The 14,953-nt window shown below is 36.1% G+C and overlaps 1 long non-coding RNA gene across 1 annotated transcript in view; it reads left to right on the top strand.

Annotated features, from left to right (window-relative positions):
* Nucleotides 1–14,953, top strand: part of LOC307183103 — a 31,707-nt gene that overhangs the window by 8,137 nt on the left and 8,617 nt on the right. The gene's annotated exons all lie outside the window — the stretch shown is intronic.

The following is a 14,953-nucleotide window of genomic DNA, read 5'->3' as shown; positions in this document are numbered from 1 at the left end:
AGGAGGTGAATCAGAGAACCCTAATTTCATAGTCTCTTGCTATCAAAGCACCTTTTGATAATTGCTATATTATGTAGTTCTGGTTGGGAATTAACCTTGGCATTGGATCATTCTAGAACTGTGCTGTCCAATATGGTAGCCATTAGCCATGTAAATTTAAATGAATTAAAGTTAAATAAAATTTTAAAATTTAGTTCCTCATTGGTTCTAACCACTTATCAAGTGCTCAGTAGCTATATGTGCCTAGTGCCTACCATATTGGATAGCACAAAATAAGAAATTTCCATCATTGCAGGACATTTTATAGGATAGCTCTGATCTAAAATAAATTCATATATGGGAAACAATATCTAGCTGCCCCAAGTCAGCCTACTGTGTTTTATTTATGCTCCAAGGCTGATAACTTTAAGTAAATATTAGGAAACTGGACAGTGTCTCGAGTTTGTAGTTCAGTCCATATTAGACGATATGATTTCCTATAGTGCTAATTAGTAAAGAGTGTCTACAATAGTGATATTGAGCAACAGCCACTTAAATTCTTAGGGTAACTGTAGGATCAAAAAGATTCTTAGGGCTGAAAAGAAGATGACTGCATTTCTCAGCATCTTAGGCAATTCACAGTCACCAAAATGACCACCAAGAGAATTAAACAGGTAGGGGACAACCCGAGGATTCCACAATGCCTTTTTCATGGATGGTCCTGAAAACCACAGGGGAAATATTTCCAGGAGTCTGATCTTGGGGTCCATATTGACCATTTATGAGGCTTAGTTAATCGTTAAAGAAGTAAGTCACTCACCCAATGTCCATCTTGCTACCACCATCTATAAGTGTACAAGGTATGGTGTGCTCCTCTCTCTAATTTTTCAAATGGGAATTTTCACTGCTGCCCTCTTCCCCTTCCCACCCCACACACCATTGTATACTGGGCTGTATTTGGGGAGGATGTTAAGTCCATATATTTTATGCATCTCAAGAGCCATATTTGAATCTGACTGAGCCAGCTAGAGAAGGAATCCTGAGTTTCTGAACTTATAATGATCATATCACTTATGGAACATAAACAGAATGTAATCTCTAGTTGTCTTATTTTGAGTTGGGTTGAATGGACTTGAGGTTCTGTGTGGAACAGGTGAATTAGGTCAAGCAAGGGCTCATTAGGAATTTTGTATGCAAATGAGGAAGTGCATGTGTTAGAGCAGCCATAACTTTTTAGTTGTGAATAATTCCAAATCTGGTAGAATATCTCTCCACAATCTGACATGCTATTGGTTTTTTACAGCATGACCGCTCTTGGCTCCAGTAGACTGGCCAAACTGTCACTTATCCTAAGGCTTTTCCCAGACTCTACCCTGTAGCCAGAGCTGGTTAGTCTAAAGATGAGCACCAGACCTAGGCATGATAAAATGAAGTAGAAAAGTCGAGAATGGGATCATGAAAATCTTTCAGAAAAAAAGAAACTAAGATTAGGAAACCCAAGTCTAGTCATAACTCTGTCAGTTTATTCAGCCTGGGACAAGTCACTTTATTTCTCTGGACCTAAGTTTCTTCATGTGTAAAAAGAAGGGTTTGGTACTAACATATCATTATCTCCTCGTGTATTTTCTATGGCATGTTAATGACCATTATGCAAGGGAAAAATTGTGTTTGTCAGATCTGCGTTTACTGAAGCTTCTTTGCAGTAGGACTTCTCAAAACATTTAATAAATTAATGTGCACTGTGAATCTTCTAGAAAGATCCAAATGTGCAATATTTCTTTAATTTCTTTAATATCAGATCATTTTCTTCCCGAGGAGCCTTTCACAAAGCAATGTTTCCATGGAACATATTCTGAGAAATGTAGGGTAAGATCACTGACCCTTTGCTGCTCCAAGATCCCATGGATTTCATGGTCCCAACTTTTTTTTTTTCTAATTTTTATTGGAGTATAGTTGATTTACAATGTTGTGTTAGTTTCAAGTGTACAGCAAAGTGACTCAGTCATGCGTATATCCACTCTTTTTTTTTTTTTTTTAGGTTCTTTTCCCAACTTTCACTGGCTTGTGGCACAGCCCACTGGGGAAGAGAGCATTTAATGTTGGGTCTACATAGTTTGAAATCAGCCCCTCACTTCAGTGAGAAATCTTGTGAGGCACCCAGATGTGTTGCTCGCATAGTGCCAAACAGGCAGCTTGACTGGATTTTTGTTCAGATCAGGCGAGCCTGTTGGCACGGAGTAGACAGAGTATGCATTCCTGGCCGCCTTTTCCATTAGCCACGCAGCAGCTGCAGCCCATGGCTGAACTGTTCTGCGTCTTAACTGGGCATGTGTCCAGTAGCACTGAAGAATATAGACAGGGAAGAGAGGAGTGATGGATTCCCTTTTAGGATCTGAAGGACAGCAGGCTACTACCTCTCCTAAACTAAAGCAATCCTAGAGCACTTACCCAAGGGTTCCAACATTTGAAGATATTTGAAAGGTCATCTCACCTGGCTACTCAGTGGATACCTTACTTCTTTTTTGTCACACTGTATTGGATATTTTCATTAAGAAACACACTAACTACAAAACAAACTAGTGTACCCATAGAGGTCTAATAGGCAGAAAATGCTCCTTAATTGGGGGTTAAAATGTGACTCCCTACAGATTTCATCTGTTGGTTTGTTCTACCTTCTAGGGTCATTCAGAATGAGCCTAAACCTGTCTGATGTGACAGACTTGAAAATCAGAAGGTGGGTCACCTTGTAGTTCTGAAGATCAGATGAAATGCCAGTGAAACTGCTTTGAAACTGTCCAATGACGTGACAGGCAAATATAGGGTATTATGTTGAGCATGTGTCATACCCCCCTTGTACTGTCTTCTCTCAAAGTTGGGGTACACAGTTTTTGCCTAGGTCACAGGATATGTGTATATACAGCTAAAAGAATATCTATATAGCTTATTATGCAATATATGAAACATAGTGCTTTTGTTAGCATATGAGTAAGTAAATATTATGATTGACATTGAGAAAGATAGAAATCCCCAGATATATATGCAGCAGCTGTAGTAAGATCATACACTGGCAGTGAATCATTGTCTGAAGGTGACGCATATAATAAACTGTGTAATGGTCAGTGGGTGAAGCAGTCAGAGGAGGGGCCTAGCAGGGATCAAACAGTCTGGGGAACTGTTTGATCTGTTGCCAACTTGGTCACAGATATCGATTACAGAAAATTCTATGAGATATGCATATCATTAACTTAGTAACATAATATTTTGGTCTCTACAGTGTTTCTCTTGAGTGTAGAAAAGTAAGTAACATGTGTTTCTGCCAACGAAAGAGATTTTTTTAGGTGAATCACTGTAAAACTTGGGGGGAGTAAAGAGCTTTCAAATATTTTAACTACAGAAACTAGACATGCATTAATCAATCCTTTTGAAGTTTTTCATGAATCACTTCATACCCTAATGGACTTGGGGAAAAAAAAAACCTTGGAACGCCTATAGATAAATTGATGAGTTGCTCATTTGGCTAAAGCTTTTCTCAATACCCCAAATGTCAGCAAAATAGCAAATTAAAAGTTTCTGGAATCTTTGGTTTAATAGAGTTTGTTATTTCTTCTGTTCAGAGGAGAATTCTATATATTTTGACCGTGTCCCAAGGAAAACGTAGGCCAAATGATTCTTCTTCCCATTTTAGCCATTTTAATAGATCATCTTTATAGATTTATGTGTTATCTCAGAAAAGGAGTTCTTTGTTATTACCTCAGCCAATTTGCCTCAAACTACCATTCCTTTTCTTGGACAGTTTTTCACTAAGACTTTTGTCAGAGGTAAATGATCAATCATTCTTTACACTTAGCAAATCACATACTTTCTAGTAAATACTTTGGAAACAAACATATTGAATCCTCTTTAGTCTTCTTAATTTTTTCTCAAAAATTGAATTTTATTTGGCTTGTTTGTTGGCATGGAACTGAAAACATCACTTAAAATTACCAAGAGTGATCTGAAAAATATATATGTAGAACAACTTGTATCTAAAAGTTGGATAGAATAGACCTCCATTATTATCTGTAAAATTTTCCATCCAATGCAGGAATATAAAGAACTTCTGACAGGTTAATATTCAACCAACCTTGCTTCCTCCCTCCCTCCCTCCCTCCTTTCCTCCCTCCTTCTTCTTTCCTTCCTTCCTTCCATTTGTCCGTTAGGTTTAGATAGATAGATAAATGATTGATAGGTAGATAGATAGATAGGTAGATTCTGACAGGAATCACAAATCTCTGGATCAGAAAACAGATTATTACCTACAGAGCATTTTAGCATCAGTTTTCCAGTCCCCTGTAGAGCAACACAACAAGGGCAGATGTTCTCTTGAACACTTATTAGGGTCGTACCATAGTAGAGGAGCCTGGAAATTATGAGACTCAAAGCTTATATAGGGTGGCTGGCACATGAACCCATCCTCCCTTCCAGAAAGAGAAAGTCCTTCACTCTAGAATATAAACAAATTCCTGAGGAGGGGAGGAGAAATTTCCTGGGTTTTCACTAGCCTGGGGTGTAAACAAATGACTCTGGGGTAGACAAGTCTTAAATCATATTCATTATACATTAACTTTCACATCCAAGACTTGCTTTTTATTCAATCCATCCTTTCACCAAGTTTACTAGTGTGCATTCTCAGATAGCCTGTACCATGCAGAAACATGGAAATATTCATTCTAGTGGTGAAGACAAAGTATAAACAAGATAAAATAAGTAAAGTATAGTGTACATTAGAAAATGAAAAGTGCTAAGGGAAAAAACTAAAGCAGAGAAGAGAGACAAAAGTGTGAAAGTTGGGTGGGGCAACTTGAAATTCTAGGGAGGGTCAAAGATGTCTGAAAGCTCTCATTCTACTGTGTGCCTCAATTTCAAATTACTGATCCCTTTGAAATTAAAGGAAAGATTTTAGGAAATTTTCTTTAATAATTTAGTTTGCTGTTGATGTCATTGTCTTTTTACCCAGAAATTCTCTTTACACCCCTCTAGTCTTTCTTTTCCTCTGTCTACACCAGCTGCCATTGTAAGAGACAGTTGACGTGGGAAAATCTAAGGCCCCCATTTGATGGGAATTCTTAACAATTTTGCAAGAGGACACAAATCAAGTTAGAAAAAAAGACCTCACCTCCGAGCACTAAAAAGCAAGAATGTGTGAAAATTTGACAACTTGGAACTAAAATGAGGAAATCCCAGATGTTTTGAGGCTATTTGTGTTTGGCCACAACAACATGAAAGTGATTGAGGAGCGTTTGCCATTTTTTTTTATCCTAGGGTGGCTTCGCTCGCCACCATCCAGTGCCGAATCAGGTGTCTCTGCTCTCTTGCGTGTGCTCAGAGAATACAAGCTTATTTTACCATTAACCTAAACACACCAAAATGAGTAGGACAGATAGACTTCAAGTAATATCACACATTTTATTGCAATTCCAAAGTAAATTATTTTTGAGTTATTTCTTTCCCTGACACAAATAATTGTGACTTGATTAAATGCAGATATTTCAAGTGACAACACTGGCTATTTTGACCTTTTTATTTGGAAATAGGAGATAATATGAAGACGACTCTTGATATTTCAATGTAGTCACCTTTCAAAATTCTGAATGAAACTTCATCTCTCAGATCACATCTCTCTTCCCTCATGTAGCCTATACCAATCACACCAGCTCACCCTGAAATCTCTATCTTTTCTTCCTCTGGCACTTATTCATACATGTCTAGATTTGTTCAATGTTAATGTTTTGCCTTATTCCTCTAATAGGTAAGATCCTTAAAGCTAAATTTTTCTTAGGTATTTTCTTTTTTTTTCATTCGTGTTTTTTCATGTATTCAGTTAAACTTGAATAAATGAATCCCTCACTTCACAAGGGTTCATGACAGTCACAGGAACAAAGAGAACAGACTGACAATTAATAAACTGAAGTACAAGCCTTTGAAAGGGTTCCCATAAGCCTGCTTAACTTAACGTGAAACAATTCCTCACTGGGAATGAACATTTTTTTCCAGTTTTATTGAGATATAATTGACATGCAGTACTGTGTAAGTTTAAATGTACAACATAATGATTTGTCTTAATACATCATGAAATGGTCTAGTGAACATTCATCATCTCATATAGATGCAACATTATAGAAATAGAAAAAAATTTTTTCCTTGTGATGAGAACCCTTAGGATTTACTCTCTCAGTAACTTTCATTTATAACATATGGCAGTGTGAATTATCTTTTTTGTGTTGTACAGTACATCCCTAGTACTTATTTATCTTATAACTGGAAGTTTGTACTTTTGACTGCCTTCATTCAATTCCCCCTCCTCCCAGCCCCCATCTCTGGTAACCACAAATCTGATCTCTTTTTTATGAGTTTGTTTGTTTTTAAAGTATAATTGACCTGCAACACTATGTTAGTTCCTGGCACACAACCTAGTGATTTGATATTTCTATGAATTTCAAAATATCACCATGATAAATCTAGTTGCCATCTGTCACCATACAAAGATATTCATTTTCTTATGCATTTTCAATATCCTTCGTTGTACCTAACACAAGTTTTGCTCAACAACTGCCTTCTGGTTGATGGATTAATTCTTCTTCTTACCTCGCTTGTGGCAGCACCCTTTCTGTTCAACATGGTAGCTGTGCAGTGTCACTGTGCATGGGTGGGAAATGACAGAAACAACTAGACCAACTGGAGTCCAGACATCAGGGGCAGCGGTGAGGTTGAGCCTATGTTTTCCTCTAGAATTTTAATGGTTTCAGGTTTTAAATTCAGGTCTTTACTCCATTTTGGATTAATTTTTGTGTATGGTGTAAGATAGTGGTCTAATTTCATTCTTTTGTGTGTGCTGTCCATTTTTCCCGACACCATTTATTGAAGAGACTGTACATTCTCCAGTGCATGTTCTTTGCTCCTTTGTCATAGATCAATTGCCCATATATGTGTGGGTTTATTTCTGGACTTTCTAGTCTGTCCATTGATCTACCTGTCTGTTTCTGTGCCATACCATACTGTTTTGATTACTGTAGCTTTGTTGATACAGTTTGAAATGAAAGCGTGTGATACCTCCAGTTTTGTTTTGCTTTCTCAAGATTGCTTTGGCTATTCAAGATCTTTTGAGTTTCCATATAAATTTTAGAATTATTTGTTTTATTTCTGTGAAAAATGCCATTGATATATTGATAGGGATTGCATTGACTCTGTAGATTGCCTTGGGGAGTATGGACATTTTAACAATATTTATTCTTCCATGAATGTGGAATATCTTTCCATTTATTTGTGTCTTCAATTTCTTTCATCAGTGTCTTATAGTCTTTGGTGTACAGGTCTTTCACCTCCTTGGTTAGACTTATTCCTAGCTATTTTATTCTTTTGGATGCAGTTGTGAATGGGATATCTTTCTGATATTTGTTATTAGTGTATAGAAACACAACATATTTCTGTATATTAATTTTGCCTCCTACAACTTTACTGAATTCATTTATTAATTATAATAGTTTTTTGTTGGAGTCTTTAGGGATTTTCTTATATATAGTATCATGTCATCTGTAAATAATGACAGTTTTACTTCTTTCTTTCTGATTTGGATACATTTGAGCTCTTTTTCTTGCTTAATTGGTCCATCTAGGACATTCAAACCATGTTGAATAACAGTGGTGAGAGTAGACATCCTTGTCTTGTTCCTGATCTTAGAAGAAAGACATTAGGCTTTTCACCATTGAACTAGTTATGTTAACTGTGGGTTTGTCATATATGGCCTTTATTGTGTTAAGTTACATTCCCTCTCTATTCACTTTGTTGAGAGTTTTTTTCATAAATGGATGTTGAATTTTGTCAAACGTTTTTTCTGTATCTACTGAGATGATATATGATTTTTATTTCTCATTTTGTTAATGTGACGTATCATACTGATTTGCAGATCAACATAATTTCTTATGGCCTTTGCATTTGTGTCATACACATAAAGGTCTCTCATACACTGGGATTATAAAATAATTTCTTTCTCTATTAATTTTATGCTTTAATATTTTGACAGTGGACTCTTCAATTTTCTCAAATTCTCTTGTTTTAAGTGATAAGATATGAATTCATTTTTTCCAGATGACTTCCCTCTTGTTCAAGAACCATTTATTGAATCATCCATCTTCTCCTCCACTGATAGATGATATATATTATATAATGCCACCTTTACTATATAGTGAATCCTTATGCACTTATTTATTTCTGGAATTCCATTTATCTGTCTGCTTATGTGCCAGTGCTGCCTTTTTTTAATTGTTGAAAAGTTTAATAGTTTTAAAATATCTGATGGGCTATCCCTTTAACAATACTCTTCATTTCTGAAGTTTTTCCTTTTAAAAATTTTATATGAATTTTAAAACTAGTTTCACAGGAAAAATTATTGTTATTTATATTGGAATCAAGTTATATTTATAGATCAGTTTAGGGAGAACTTGTATTTTTATATTTTTTTCCATCGAAGTCTATTTGTCCAACACTTCCTTTCTCCATTGATAGCATGTTAACATTTCCTTTATACAGATTTTGGGCCTTTCTTGTTGAGTATATTCCTGAGTATTACCTTACTACTTTTCTTTCTTAAGGGTACTAACTACATAGTATAACAGTTAAAACCACAGCCTATGGATTAAGACTTCCTACACTTAAAATGTAGGTCTGTCACTTATTGTATAAACACAAGCAAGTTCCTTAAACTCTCTTTGCATCCATTGTCTCATCTGTAAAGTACAGTTGTTTTGAGGATTAAATGCAGTAGGCCTATGAAAGCCTTAGAAGAGTACCTAGCACATAATAACGTTCAGTATTCATCAATAATAGCATTTAATATTAACTCTCATTCTCGCTATTGTAGATGATTGTCTTTTTCCATTAAATCTTCTCTTTATTGTTCATATAAACAAAAACTATTGGTTTCTGTGTATATTTTGTATCTAGCCAGCTTATTAAATTCTCTTCTTGTCTTCAATCATATGTTCAAATAATTTCTAAGTGTATAATTATACAAGCTTCAAGTAATATTTCATTTCCTCCTTTTCAATTTTTATATTCAAATTTCTTTCTGTTTACATTAATATTTCCATGAAAATATTTAAAACTTTAAATTTATAAATAAAAATCACAGTCTTTCTTCCCTTAGTTTCTTAGAGTGAAGTTTCTCTTGGTAATCTGCTTACGGTACTTTGAATAGGCTTATTCAAATTTCAATTAATACTTATAATGTAATGGCTTACAAATTACATATCCATCCTAGATATATTTTCTACAACTTTAAATCTACATATCCAACTTCCTATCAGGCATGTCCATCAGAACCTCATAAGTACTTATTATCAACATGTTCAAAATGGAAGTCATCCTTACACACACACACACACACCCCACACACACTTTCTTTTATGGCAACCAGATAAATATAGTAACTAGAGCTAGATACATAGGTTTTATCCTCAGCTCATCCTTTCTCCAATACTTTAAACCCATTAGCCACTCAGTTCTGTAGCTTATACTGCTCAAGGTCATTCCTTCTCCTCTAACTGAAGTTCTCATTTCCTTTTACAGGGACTATTGCCACAGTCTTCTGACTTCTTAGTAAGGTGATTATGTATCACAGTTTGCTTGGAATTTAGAGCTTTCCCAGATGCAATACTCTTGGTACTAAAACCAGAAGAGTCCCAGGCAAACTGGGATAAGTTGGTCATCCTACTTCCCAGCCTTCAATATCATCCTCTTTCAGTGACTGAAAGTCAAATGTATGTTATGGGCCTTCTCCCCAGAAATAGTATATAGGTACACAAATTTTGTATGCAGTTGTAGGAGTTTAACAGACCCTCTGAACCTATAGGTTAAATGATCACAGATTTGAAAGATTCAAGTTTGAGTTTTTAACTAATCCTTCAAATGGCTGCCAGAATAAGCTGTCTAAAACCACAAAACTGACAATGCTATTTTCCTTCTAAATGTATTCTAATAGCTTCCCATTGCCTACAGAGTGAACACCAAATTCTACAGCATACTTGCAAGGTACAGTTGTCCCTAAGTATCCGTGGGGGATTCATTCCAGGACCTCCCATAGATACGAAAATCTGTGGATGCCCGAGTCTCTTATATAAAGTGATGTAGTATTTGCAGATAACCTACACATATCCTCCCATATACTTTAAGTTATCTCTAGATTACTTATCACACCTAATACAATATGAATGCTGTGTAAATAGTCACCAGTGCATAGCCAATTCATATTTTGGGTTTTGGAAATTTCTAGGATTTTAAAAAGTATTTTTGATCCTTGGTTGATTGAATCTGTGGATGCAGAACCCACAGATATGGAGAGTGATTGTACTCTGTGATCTAGGACTTGTCTTCATTTGTCAGTGTACTTCCTGGGACTTCGTTGCTCATACCCTACACCCTTGTCATATCAAATGACTGACAGCTTCCTGAAGGTGCCAAGCTGCTTCATGCCCAAGTATTTTCGCACAAAACCGCCTTCCTTCACCATTCTCAGAGTGGCCTTAGAATACCTATTCTAATTTGGGAAATTAATTCAAAGATCTTCTCCTCTCTGAAACATTCCCCTCTCAAATCCTCCCAATCAATTAATTGTGCCTCTTTTAGTTTCATCACTGGCGTTGGTGCACACTTGTTGTAACACTTATCTACTGAAATGATCTTTTATTAGCCTTTCTCTGCAAATACATCAAGATTGTGGAGCAGGCACGGGATGGTATCTTATCCTACTTTATATCTCTAGCACCAAGCCTGACACATTCTAGACAATCAATAAATAACTGTTGAATAAATTAATGAACAAAAATGGCAGGAATACAAGAATCATCTTACTCATGGAAAGGCAGTTAAGGAGGTTAATCTATACCTCATTACTTTAAATTGTGTGTACTTTTAATAATGATTGTGTGAATTAACTAAATGTCACCATTACCAATTTTCTCATTAACATAGAAACATGTGACACCCTATATGCCTCTATTAATAGTATTCTATATTCTAGGAAGGAAAAATGCAATAATGAACCAAAACTGCTGCTTTATATATTGCAACTGAGCCTTCCCTAGAGGTTTCATACTAGACTGGCTTAGAAAGCCAATCCAAAGTAATTTGTGAGAGAGACTGGAAAAGAGCATAGCAGCTAAAAAGAAGGTAATTTCCAGTACTAAAGAATTACATTATCAGGGATAAAAAAGTCATCTTTGCAATAATTTTCTGAGTTCCCTACTTTGTCAAAATTCAAATCCTTAACAAGAAATTGATCAGACTGTTTTTATCATTTTGAAACCTACTTTTTGTTCCATTTTAAAAGCAAAGTAAATAGCTATAAGTTAAGGTGCCCAAATTTGTGTGTAGCTTTAACAAAAATTACACCACCCTTATAGGTCCCATGATTTACAGTGCATTACTAACACACAATTCATCAAATGCAAATAAAACTACATTTGCAACTCTGTAATTTGGATGAGCTCACAGTTTACTCTAGCTCCATTCTGTTGGGTACTGTTATGCCTCACTAATGAGCTTTATACACTGTGGTGCTCTTTGTTGTTTGCCTACACCTCCAGATGTTAACCAAACAAGTTGGAAAGTAAAATCCCTAATTAACTGTTCTGTTTTATTCCATGATGAGACATGCCTCGCTGCAGGTGAAGGCTGGCAGTGCACAGGGTGAAGACTTGGGTATTCATGGGGGTCACTGGGAATTATTTATGCTCATCAGAGTGGGAAGCAAATGAGAAATTACTGTTCTTAAGAGAGAGTTGAGAAGAGATCAGCTACTAGATGTCAAATACAAGTAAGCAAGATACAGATGAAGAAGCTCTAATCATGCAGGATCCCTCTCCTATGTCACTGCCTTTCTCCAACAGGGAAACACTGATGTCCCCCTTTCCTTGACAAACTCTGAGAGGCAGGGTGATTCCCGAACTATAACACTGTTGATTCCACCAACAGAGCAGTTGGCTGGTAGAAAACAGATTCCAATCTATGCTTGATAAAGCTTTCTTATGCACGAATCAGACAGCAGTCTTGTGTCTCCTGATGTCAGGACAGTATCTCAAGCTCTCTGAGTGTAACCCCTTTCTCTATGTTTGAAGCAAAAGGGAGCACTCACCATGCCTCCTTTACAGAAGGGAAATGAAGACGCCAGCATAGCATCAGCTCTCTCCGAAGAGGTCTCCACCATAACGTTCTCCTTAAATCTTCTCTGTTCCATCTTTATATTCTTGAATTTGTTGAAGCTTCCAGAAAAATGTAATAGATTCTTGGAGGCTTTCCTTTGTAAATCAGCATACAACGAGAGGTGATCTGTCTCACCTCACTTTGGTGTCCTGATACCAGGAAGAGTTTCATTCTAAATTTCTGTTCCTTATCTTTCTGAAACCAGCAGTTCTGAAACTTGATTCATATTAGAATCACCAGCAAAGATTTTTAAAATGTGGATATCTGCCACTCCCCTCCCTCAGCCAGAGATTCTGATTTAAGTGGTCCAGGTGAACATTTGTATTTTTTAAAAATCTCTTGACTTTAATATGCAATCAGGGCTGAGAACAACTGATATAAGCAAATGACAATTTATCTCTTTAGCCAACAGTTTTGGATGAAATAGCTCTGTATTGATTTTTTCCCCTCTATTTTTGTGGACAGAACTCTAGGCTAATCCCTCCAAAAACTATTCCTTATAAATTAATTTTAAGAAAATCTCCCACGTGAATTCTACCAAGGACTTATTATTGTGTTTAGAGAAGGATTAGTTTTTGTACCAATTTTAACTCAGATTGTTAACATGTTTGTAGCTATTTTCACTCAATCAAAGTGGAAATCATACCATTAGCTGTTGATCAGTTGTATTTGTCAATACATATTAGTGTTCCCATGTATGAATATTTCTTCTCTGTTGAATAGGTTAAATTTATAAATTTCCTCATAATTTCAATCATTTTAAAGCATTACAAAAATAAGGAGAGAGGGAGAGTTAAGGAAAATCAATAATAACAATTTTTCTTTGCAAAGAAAAAGAAAAAAGCCCATCCAAAGCAAAAGAATGCACATGAAATGCATCTGAAAGAAACACATTTCTACCAGTTCTGTCATGTCTAAGGTAAATTCTCCAAAGAGAGTAAGATGGTCTCCTGATATTCTTATTCCAGGAAGTTTTTCAAATTTTTCTTAAAGTCTTTCTTATGTTGAAAATCAGAAAGTTCTAATGTACAGAGCTGAGCCTAGTTGTCTAGTATTATCCCATCTTAAAGCCAAGTGCCTTTAATATCCAATTTTAACTTTAAAGGAAAAAGAAACCCATTGATTATTTTTCTGGATAGGGCTGATATTCTCAAACATCGTTAAAACACAAAAAAATAAATACAATAAGCTAGTTCTCTGCCTTCTGGTGCAAAACCCTTTTAAACCAGCAGTTCTACCTCTAGGAATTCATTCTATAGATGCCATCTGTGTGTGTGTGTGTGTGTGTGCAGCCTGAATGGGAGGGGAGTCTGGGGGAGAATGGATACATGCATATGTATGGCTGAGTCATTTTGCTGTGCATCTGAAACTATCACAACATTGTTAGTCAGCTATACTCCAACATAAAATAAAAAGTTAAAAAAAAATAAGTTCAGCAGTAAAATAAATAAATAAATAGTATTAGGAAAACTGAATAACTGCCTGCAGTAGTAGTTATACCACTCACAAAAATTAACTTAAAATGGATTAATGACTTAAACAAAGACCTGAAATTTAAAACTCCTAGTAATAAAGATAGGGGACAGCTCCTTTACATTGATCTCGGCAATAAAATTTTGGTTGTGACACCAAAAGCACAGGCAACAAAGGCAAAAATAAATAAGCGGGACTATGTCAAATTAAAAAAGCTTCTTCACAGCAAAGGAAATCATCAGTGAAATGATAAGGCAAATTACAGAATGGGAGAAGGTATTTGCCAACCATACATCTGATAAGGAATTATATCAAAAATAAAGAACTTATACAACCCAATAACAATAATGACAACAACAATAAAACCCCAAACGATCCAATTAAAAAATGGATGGAGGAACTGAATAGACATTTTTCCAAAGAAGACATACAGTTGACCAATAGGCACATGAAAAGATGTTCAACATCACTAATAATCAGGGAAATGAAAGTCAAAACCACAATGACGTAGCACCTGTTAGAATGGCTATCATCAAAAACACAAAAGGTGGGCTTCCCTGGTGGCGCAGTGGTTGAGAGTCCGCCTGCCAATGCAGGGGATGTGGGTTCGTGCCCTGGTCTGGGAAGATCCCATGGGCCGTGGAGCGGCTGGGCCCGTGAGCCATGGCCGCTGAGCCTGCGCGTCTGGAGCCTGTGCTCCGCAACGGGAGAGACCCCAACAGTGAGAGGCCCGCGTACCAAAAAAAAGAAAAAAAAACCACACAAAAAGTAACAAGTGTTGGTGAGGATGCAGAGAAAAAGGAATGCTTGTGCACTGTTAGTAGGAACGTAAATTAGTGTAGCCACTATGGAAAACAGTATGGAGGTTCCTTAAAAAATTAAAAATAGAACTACCATATGATCCAGCAATCCCACTTCTGAGTATATATCCAAAGGAAAGGACAACGGGATGCCAAGGACATATCTGCACTCTCATGATCATTCATTATTCACAATAACCAAGATATAAAAACAACTAAAGTATCCATCAACAGATAAACAGATAAATGGATAAAGAAGATTCATGTATATACATATATATGTATATATATGTGGAAACGGGGAAATGTTGGTCAGAGTACAACTCTGCAGTTAGAAGAATAAGTTCTAGGGATCTAACGCACAGCATTGTGATTATACTTCACGTTATTCTAGTATAAACTTGAAAGTTGCTAAGAGAGTAGACCTGAAATGTTCTCACCAGAAAAAAAAAAAAAAAGGTGATTAT

Source organism: Stenella coeruleoalba, assembly GCF_951394435.1.
Source record: "Stenella coeruleoalba genome assembly, chromosome: 1".
Taxonomy (NCBI): Eukaryota; Metazoa; Chordata; class Mammalia; order Artiodactyla; family Delphinidae; genus Stenella; species Stenella coeruleoalba.
Note: the sequence above shows the minus strand (reverse complement) of the source record. Positions and strands in the feature narration are given on the sequence as shown.